We start from the raw sequence: 8,243 nt of genomic DNA on the forward strand, positions 1-8,243 counted from the left end.
GTTCCTCAAACAGTTAAAAATAGACCTGCCCTACAACCCAGCAATTGCACTGCTGGGGATTTACCCCAATGATACAGATGCAATGAAACGCCGGGACACCTGCACCCCGATGTTTCTAGCAACAATGTCCACAATAGCCAAACTGTTGAAGGAGCCTTGGTGTCCATCAAAAGATGAATGGATAAAGAATATGTGGTATATGTATACAATGGAATATTCCTCAGCCATTAGAAATGACAAATACCCACTATTTGCTTCGACTTGGAGGGACCTGGAGAGTATTGTGCTGAGTGAAATAAGTCAATCCGAAAAGGACAAACATTATATGGTCTCATTCATTTGGGGAATATAATAATTAGTGAAAGGGAAAGGAGAGAAAATGAGTGAAAATATCAGTGAGGGTGATAAAACATGAGAGACACCTAACTCTGGGAAATGAACAAGGGTTAGTGGAAGGGGAAGTGGGAGGGGTGTTGGGGCAACTGGGTGATGGGCACTGAGGGGGGCACTTGGCGGGATGAGCACTGGGTGTTTTGCTATATGTTGGGAAATTGAACTCCCATCAAAATAAATAAATAAATAAATAAATAAATAAATAAATAAATAAATAAAATGAAATTAGTAAGGAATTGCAAAAGGCCAAGATGAGGCAAGGCAATTTTGAAGAACAAAGATAGAGGATTTATATTATAACAAGACCTATTGTAAAGCTATACAATAAGAGCTTCATGTTGGTTTAAGAATGGAAAAACAAACACATTTAACTGAAAATGTCAGAAAACCTCTTTTTGATAATGACAGTAACAAAGATAGTAAAACACATTTGTGGAGAGACGAGCAGAACTGTTCACCGGGGAGCCAGGATGGTCACACTGAAATAAGGTAATTGGTGCTGGTGGCCCTTTAGAAAAGAGGCCTTTCCTGATTTCAGCATTCCACAATATCGATTAATATCTGCAGTGGGATTTGTCAGATTTTTCTAGAAACCTAACTTCAAAATTCATATTGCTTAGCTTCTTAAGGTTTAACATTTTAATATTTTCCTTTGAGTTTGTTCTCAGTTTGCCTGATTAAAAGGTAGACCAGGGAGCAGTTTAGATCACCTTCTCAGAATGTGTTACCAGGCTGCATGCAGCAGGATTCAGCCCCTGTATGCTTCTTCATGAAATGATGAAAGAAGGAGGAAACTTGCTGAAGTTTTACTTGTGAGTTTTCCTACTAAATCCTGCCTTTTTGACATGTGACCACAACATGTGACACAGTGGTGTTTTCCTTCATGCACTACTTACTCCACAGCATTATAAAGTTGTAGCATTTCAAAGAATGAGGGCCCACTGAAGAAAGAAAAAACAAAATATATTAGAGAGTATTGCCCAGACCTGCATATATACTCATATGTAACTATGATATATAACAGAAATAGAATTCTGGGTCAGTAAGGAAAATATTCAGTAAATGATGATGGAGCAACTAACTTCCAATCAGGGCTGAGGAGGTCAGATTCCCAGCCTCATTTTTCATTTGAACATAAACTTCAGAGAAAGTTTCTGTAAAAGATCTATGTCTGTAAAAATAAAACTACAAAATGAGCAAAAAGCACACTCAGGTAAAAATTTTAACATTGGTGCTGATAAAGCATTTTAGACATGTAAAAATTAGAATCCATAAAGCAAAGACTCAGAGTTGACTTTCTGAAAGTGAAAAAATAGAAATAAAAAGAGTAAACATAAAGTAAGAGATGAGAATATATTTTCAACAAATGAAACAAAAAGCTGCTATGTCTAATTAGTATGAAAAAGGTTAAAGAAACCATGGAAAAGTGGAGAAATCATTTGGATTGGCAGTTCACAGAACTACGATTATCTTTAAGTACAAAAATATTCAACAGTCTTGATAACTATGAAACACATAAGAATAAAGGTAAGAGTAATAAAATACATAATTTTATCCATCACATTGAATCAATCAATTTTGGTAAGAATGGGAGTTTATGAATTATCATATACTACTTTTTGTATTTTTGTACAACAATTTCTGGAGGAAATTTGGCATTGTATTTTTTCAGGTTATTGTTTAAATTCCAGTTAGTTAACAGACAGTGTAATATTAGTTTCAGGTGTAGAATTTAATGATTCAGTATTAACATACAACACCCAATGCTCATCACAAGTGTCCTCCTTAATACTCACCACCCATTTTGCACCCCCACTCCCACAGCCTACCTGCTGTCCAGTAACCCTTTTTTATTTATAGTTAAGTGTCTGTTACTTGGTTTGCCTCTTTCTTTTTTTCCCTCATATTCATCTGTTTTATTTCTTAAATTCCACATATCAGTGAAATATATATATATCAATTATATATATAATCGATATATATAATATATATTTATATATATTCCTCATTATCCATTCATCAGTCAGTGGACATTTGGGCTTTTCCCATAATTTGGCTATTATTGATAATACTGTTATAAACATTGCCGTACATGTATGCTTTTGGATTAGTATTTTTGTATCCTTTTGATAAATACCTGGTATTTCAATTGTTGAATCATAGGGTAGGTCTATTTTTAACTTTCTGAGGAACCTCCATACTGTTTTCCACAGTGGCTTCATCAGTTTGTAATCCCACTAACAGTGCAGGAGGGTTCCATTTTCTCTGTATCACTCATCATCAGAGAAATATAAATCAATACTCTAATGAGATACCACCTCACACCTGTAAGAATGGCTAAAACTAACAACACAGGAAACACTAGATAGTCGCATGGCACTATATTTTGATTTAGGTTTTGCAGTGCTTTAACAAAGAACCTTCAGTTCTGTGATTTATATTGTCAGTTTTCAAAGGGAAATGGTCTTGTGCTTATTGTACCATTGTCTTTAATAAGCAGTAATTGGAAATCCCCTCCAAAGCCCATCATTAATGGAATGATTTAAAATGGAAATCTGTATGTGCTCCTAGGGTAAAGTAAGATATATTATTAAATTTTAAAATTTCATTGTATTTTAAATAGGCTATTATCATATTTATGAAAAATTATACACCCATATACAAATTTCAGATGCATTTCAGAGAATCAAAGAAACATTAAGGTATCAGATTCTAGATAAAATGCTGGAAAAATGCTTCCTGAAATATAGTTGTTAGTTAGCTAGGAACTTCAAATCAGAAAATCATTAATGTTACATATATAGTTGTAAAGGAACTTAGAAAATAATGTGTAAATAACTAGCAGCTTGTGATAGTAATAGCCTATACTGGTTTATTATCTACAACATAAAACGTTTAGAGTTGCAGCAATAGCAATATTATTGATTATAATCTGATTAATAATATTATTATATTATTATTGTTGTTGTAATAGAATATATAACATATTATATTACTAATTAATCTATTACAGATACCCAAAATTGGAAATACATTCTAAGTCATATACCCACTAGTGACAAAGCAACTTCACCAAGAAAGGTGGGAAGATTTCTTCCGCCCTCTTTTCCCATCAGCCCTTCCAAAGCGTCCTCTGAAAATTCTTAGGAAAACTCTTGAAAAGAACAATAATGAGGGAGACAAATCTATTGATATTAAATTGTGTTATAGAGCTAGAGTAGTGAAAGATACTTTACATACCTAAGAATAGACAGAAGAATAAATAGATATAAGAAAACTAAGACTTTAGTGAAACAGTCATATATTAAAAATATACTGCTTAGGATAAAGTCACAGTTACTTAGAAATGCATGGGCTGGTGAGTTACACAGTCTTGAATAAAAATAAATTCAAATACTTTAAGTAATAACAGTTTAAACAATAAAGGATAAAGAGAAGTATAGAAGTGAATTACATGCTTTGTTGTATTTTATAATACTGGCTTATGATCATGACAAAAGCAGAGGCCACGGAAGTTTAGGTTAATTCAGTGAAGATGAGCAAGCTCTCTATTACCTCAAAAACGTATTCATAATTCTAAGAGGCAAAAGCTGAACTGAAGAAAAATAGCAGAATATCAAATATTAATATTCCTTAATATCAAATTCTTATAAATTGTTATGGAAAATTTCAAGAGCCCTATATAAAAATATGCCAAGGTAAAATACAAAATGTTCAAGAAAATATATGAATAATGATTGAATATGTGAAAAAGAGAGTTTATTTCAGTAAAATATAGCCTGAGGTCACACACATCAAAGTGTTTAAGTGATTTACTTTGGGTGGTATATATTTCTCTATATTTTATTGTATTATCCCAAATATTGCATATTAAACATACATTTTAAATTGGAAATTTTTAAAATAAATAATTTATTTAATGAAACACAAACATAGACAAATCTTTAGCTTTTCTTCTCCATATCTTTTACTTGCTTTTGGAGTTGTGACTGAGAGTCCCTAAGACTCACTCACATGCCGTCACTTCCATGTTCCTTTTGTGTATCCCCATTCTAAGGAAGGAGCACTTCCTTTTATTTTGGAACTGCAGGAGACATGAGGAATTTATCAATTAATGACTCTAGGGAAACCTTGCATCTTATAAATTAATTCCTTCAGCAATTAAAAGCCATACACTTTGCAAGCTAGATTAGTCAGGGTCTCTCATTAGTGTGTAGTTTTACCCCCATAAAAAAGAGATGGAGAGGCGGGGCAAGATGGCAGAAGAGTAGGGTCCCCAAGTCACCTGTCCCCACCAACTTACCTAGATAACCTTCAAATCATCCTCAAAACCTACGAATTCAGCCTGAGATTTAGAGAGAACAGCTGGAATGCTACAGTGAGAAGAGTTCACGCTTCTATCAAGGTAGGAAGACTGGGTGGGGGAAGAAAGAAAGAAACCAAAGGCCTCCAAGGGGGAGGGGCCCACGAGGAGCTGGGCTGAGCCAGGGCGAGTGTCCCCAGGACAGGAGAGCCCCGTCCCGGAGAAGCAGGAGCTGCACCGACCTTCCCAGGCAGAAAGGGGCCCGCGGGGAGTTAGAGCAGGACCCCAGGAGGGCGGGGATGCCCTCGGGCTCTCTGGGACACTAACAGACACCTGTGCCCCTGGAGAGTGCGCCAAGCTCCATAAAGGGCTGCAGCGCGCACGGCAGGGCCCGGGAGTAGCTCAGAGGGGCTCGGGCAGAGGCTCCATGCGGAGGGGGCTGCGCGGCCTGGGAGCAGCCTTGGGGAGGCTCGGGCGGAGGCTCCCGTGGAAGAGGCTGCGCCGCCGGGAGCGTGATTCCGACAGCACAGGATCGGGAGCCCAGGGTGCCGGACACACAGCCCAGGACAGGCGCTCCCCCCAGGACAGACAGAAGCCAGGAGGGCTCAGGACAGCAAGGACACTCCAGCCTCCCCGCGGCACCCAGCTGTGCAGATCAGCGCCCACGCCCCCCCCCCCCCCAGCATCCAGGCCCCTGGAGACTGTGAGCTTCATAGTTACTGCAGGAGCTGACTCCAGGGCTCTAGAGCTGGCTGCTGCCACTGTGGTTGTTCCTCCTGGGGCCTCACAAGATAAAAAACCCCCAATGAGCCTCACAGTGGCCTCACCATATAAACAGCTTAAACATCTTTCTCCAAGCCCTGAACCAGGCAGGGGGCTGAGCAGCTGCCCCAAGTGCTAACACCTGAAAATCAGCACAGCAGGCCTCTCCCCCAGAAGACCAGCTAGACGGACAGGGGAGAAACAAATTATTGACCAAGCAGCACTGGAAAGTTCCAAGGGAAGCCGAGGGATTTACAGCATACAGAATCAAAGGATAATACACCTTGTCTTTTGTTTTTTGATTTGTTTGCTTCCCCTCCCCCCTTTTTTTCTTTTTTCTTTTCTTATCTTTTTTCCTCTTTTTTTTCTTCTTTCTTTCTCTTTCTTTTCTTCTTTCTCTTCTCTTTTTCTCCTTTTCCCAATACAACTTGTTTTTGGCCTCTCTGCACTGAGCAAAATGACTAGAAGGAAAACCTCACCTCAAAAGAAAGAATCAGAAACAGTCCTCTCTCCCACAGAGTTACAAAAATTTGGATTACAATTCAATGTCAGAAAGTCAATTCAGAAGCACTATTATAAAGCTACTGGCGGCTCTAGAAAAAAACATAAAGGACTCAAGAGACTTCATGACTGCGAATTTAGATCTAATCAGGCTGAAACTGAAATCAATTAATGAGATGCAATCCAAACTAGAGGTCCTAACGACGAGGGTTAACAAGGTGGAAGAACGAGTGAGTGACATAGAAGACAGATTGATGGTGTGGGCCCAAGATTGCGAATCCGAGAAACCACCAAAGAGCCAACACCAATGCAAACACATGAGGGTTTATTTACAAGCTCGATGTTGGGTCCAAGTATACCCGACACAATGGAGCAGGGAGGGACTTGGACCCCGAGACCAAGAGGCATAGCAGCTTTATAGGGGCCAGTGGCCAATGGGATACGCAGGAAGTTGCACAGTCGTGTTGGTTCACACACAGGTGGCCAATTGAATTACATTTTACCCTAAAGTATCCATTTGAACAGGCCTGTCACTGAGCCGATTTCCGATTAGGGTGTGCCCTGGTCTTGACGAGGGTAGGGCAGTGCCCTAAGCAGGTCAGCACAAGACGGTACAGCACAAAATGAAGTCAGTCCTGCTCTGCTTGTCCTGGAGTAGGGGATTTTTGTTAAATTTCCTGGGTCCCACAGATAGCAAAGAGGGAAACTGAAGAAAAAAGAGACAAACACTTAAAAGATCATGAGGATAGATTAAGGGAAATAAATGACAGCCTAAGGAAGAAAAATCTACGTTTAATTGGAGTTCCAGAGGGGGCTGAAAGGGACAGGGGCCAGAATTTGTATTTGAACAAATCATAGCTGAAAACTTTCCTAATCTGGGAAGGAAACAGGCATTCAGATCCAGGAAATAGAGAGATCCTTCCCTAAATCAAAAACCATTCAACATCTCAACATTTAATAGCAAAGCTTGCAAAATCCAAAGATAAAGAGAAGATCCTTAAAGCAGCAAGAGATAAGAAATCTCAAACTTTTAATGGGAGAAATATTAGATTAACAGCATACCTCTTCACAGAGACCAGGCAGGCCAGAAAGGTCTGGCAGGATATATTCAGGGATCTAAATGAGAAGAACATGTAGCCAAGAATACTTTATCCAGCAAGGCTCTCATTCAGAATAGAAGGAGAGATAAAGAGCTTCCAAGACAGGCAGGAACTGAAAGAATATGTGACCACCAAATGAGCTCTGCAAGAAACTTTAAGGGGGACTCTTAAAATTCCTCTTTAAAAAGAAGTCTGATGGAACAATGCACAAACAGGGACTGAATAGGTATGATGACACTAAACGAAAAACTTTCAGTAGTAACTCTGAACGTGAATGGGCTTAATGGCCCCATCAAAACACGCAGTGTTTCAGACTGGATAAAGGCCCATCCATTTGCTGTCTACAAGAGACTCATTGTAGACATACAGACACCTATAGCCTGAAAATAAAAGGTTGTAGAACCATTTACCATTCAAATGGTCCTCAAAATAAAGCAGGGGTAGCCATCCTTATATAAGATAAAGTAAAATTAATCCCGAAGACTGTAGTGACAGATGAAGAGGGACACTATATCATACTTAAAGGATTTATACAAGAAGAGGACGTAACAATCATCAATATATATCCCCCAAATGTGAGAGCTGCCAAATATATCAATCAATTAATAAACAAAGTTAAGACATACTTAGATAATAATACACTTATACTTAGTGACTTCAATCTACTGCATTCTACACTCGAAAGGACTTCTAAGCACAACATCTCCAAAGAAACAAGAGCTTTAAATGATACACTGGACCAGATGGATTTCACAGATATCGACAGAACTTTACATCCAAATGCAACTAAATACACATTCTTCTCAAGTGCACATGGAACTTTCTCCAGAATAGACCACATACTGGGTCACAAATCAGTTCTGAACCGATACCAAAAGATTGGGATCGTCCCTGCATATTCTCAGGTCATAATGCCTTGAAATTAGAACTCATTCACAACAAGAAGTTTGGAAGGACTTCAAACACGTGGAGGTTAAGGACCATCCTGCTAAAAGATGAAAGGGTCAACCAGGAAATTAAGGAAGAATTAAAAAGATTCATGGAAACTAATGAGAATGAAGATACAACCGTTCAAAATCTTTGGGGTAGAGCAAAAGCGGTCCTGAGGGGGAAATACATCGCAATACAAGAATCTATTCAAAAACTGGAAAGAACTCAGATACAAAAGCTAACCTTACACATAA

This window comes from Canis lupus, chromosome 9 (assembly GCF_048164855.1).
Source record: "Canis lupus baileyi chromosome 9, mCanLup2.hap1, whole genome shotgun sequence".
In the NCBI taxonomy this organism is placed as follows: Eukaryota; Metazoa; Chordata; class Mammalia; order Carnivora; family Canidae; genus Canis; species Canis lupus.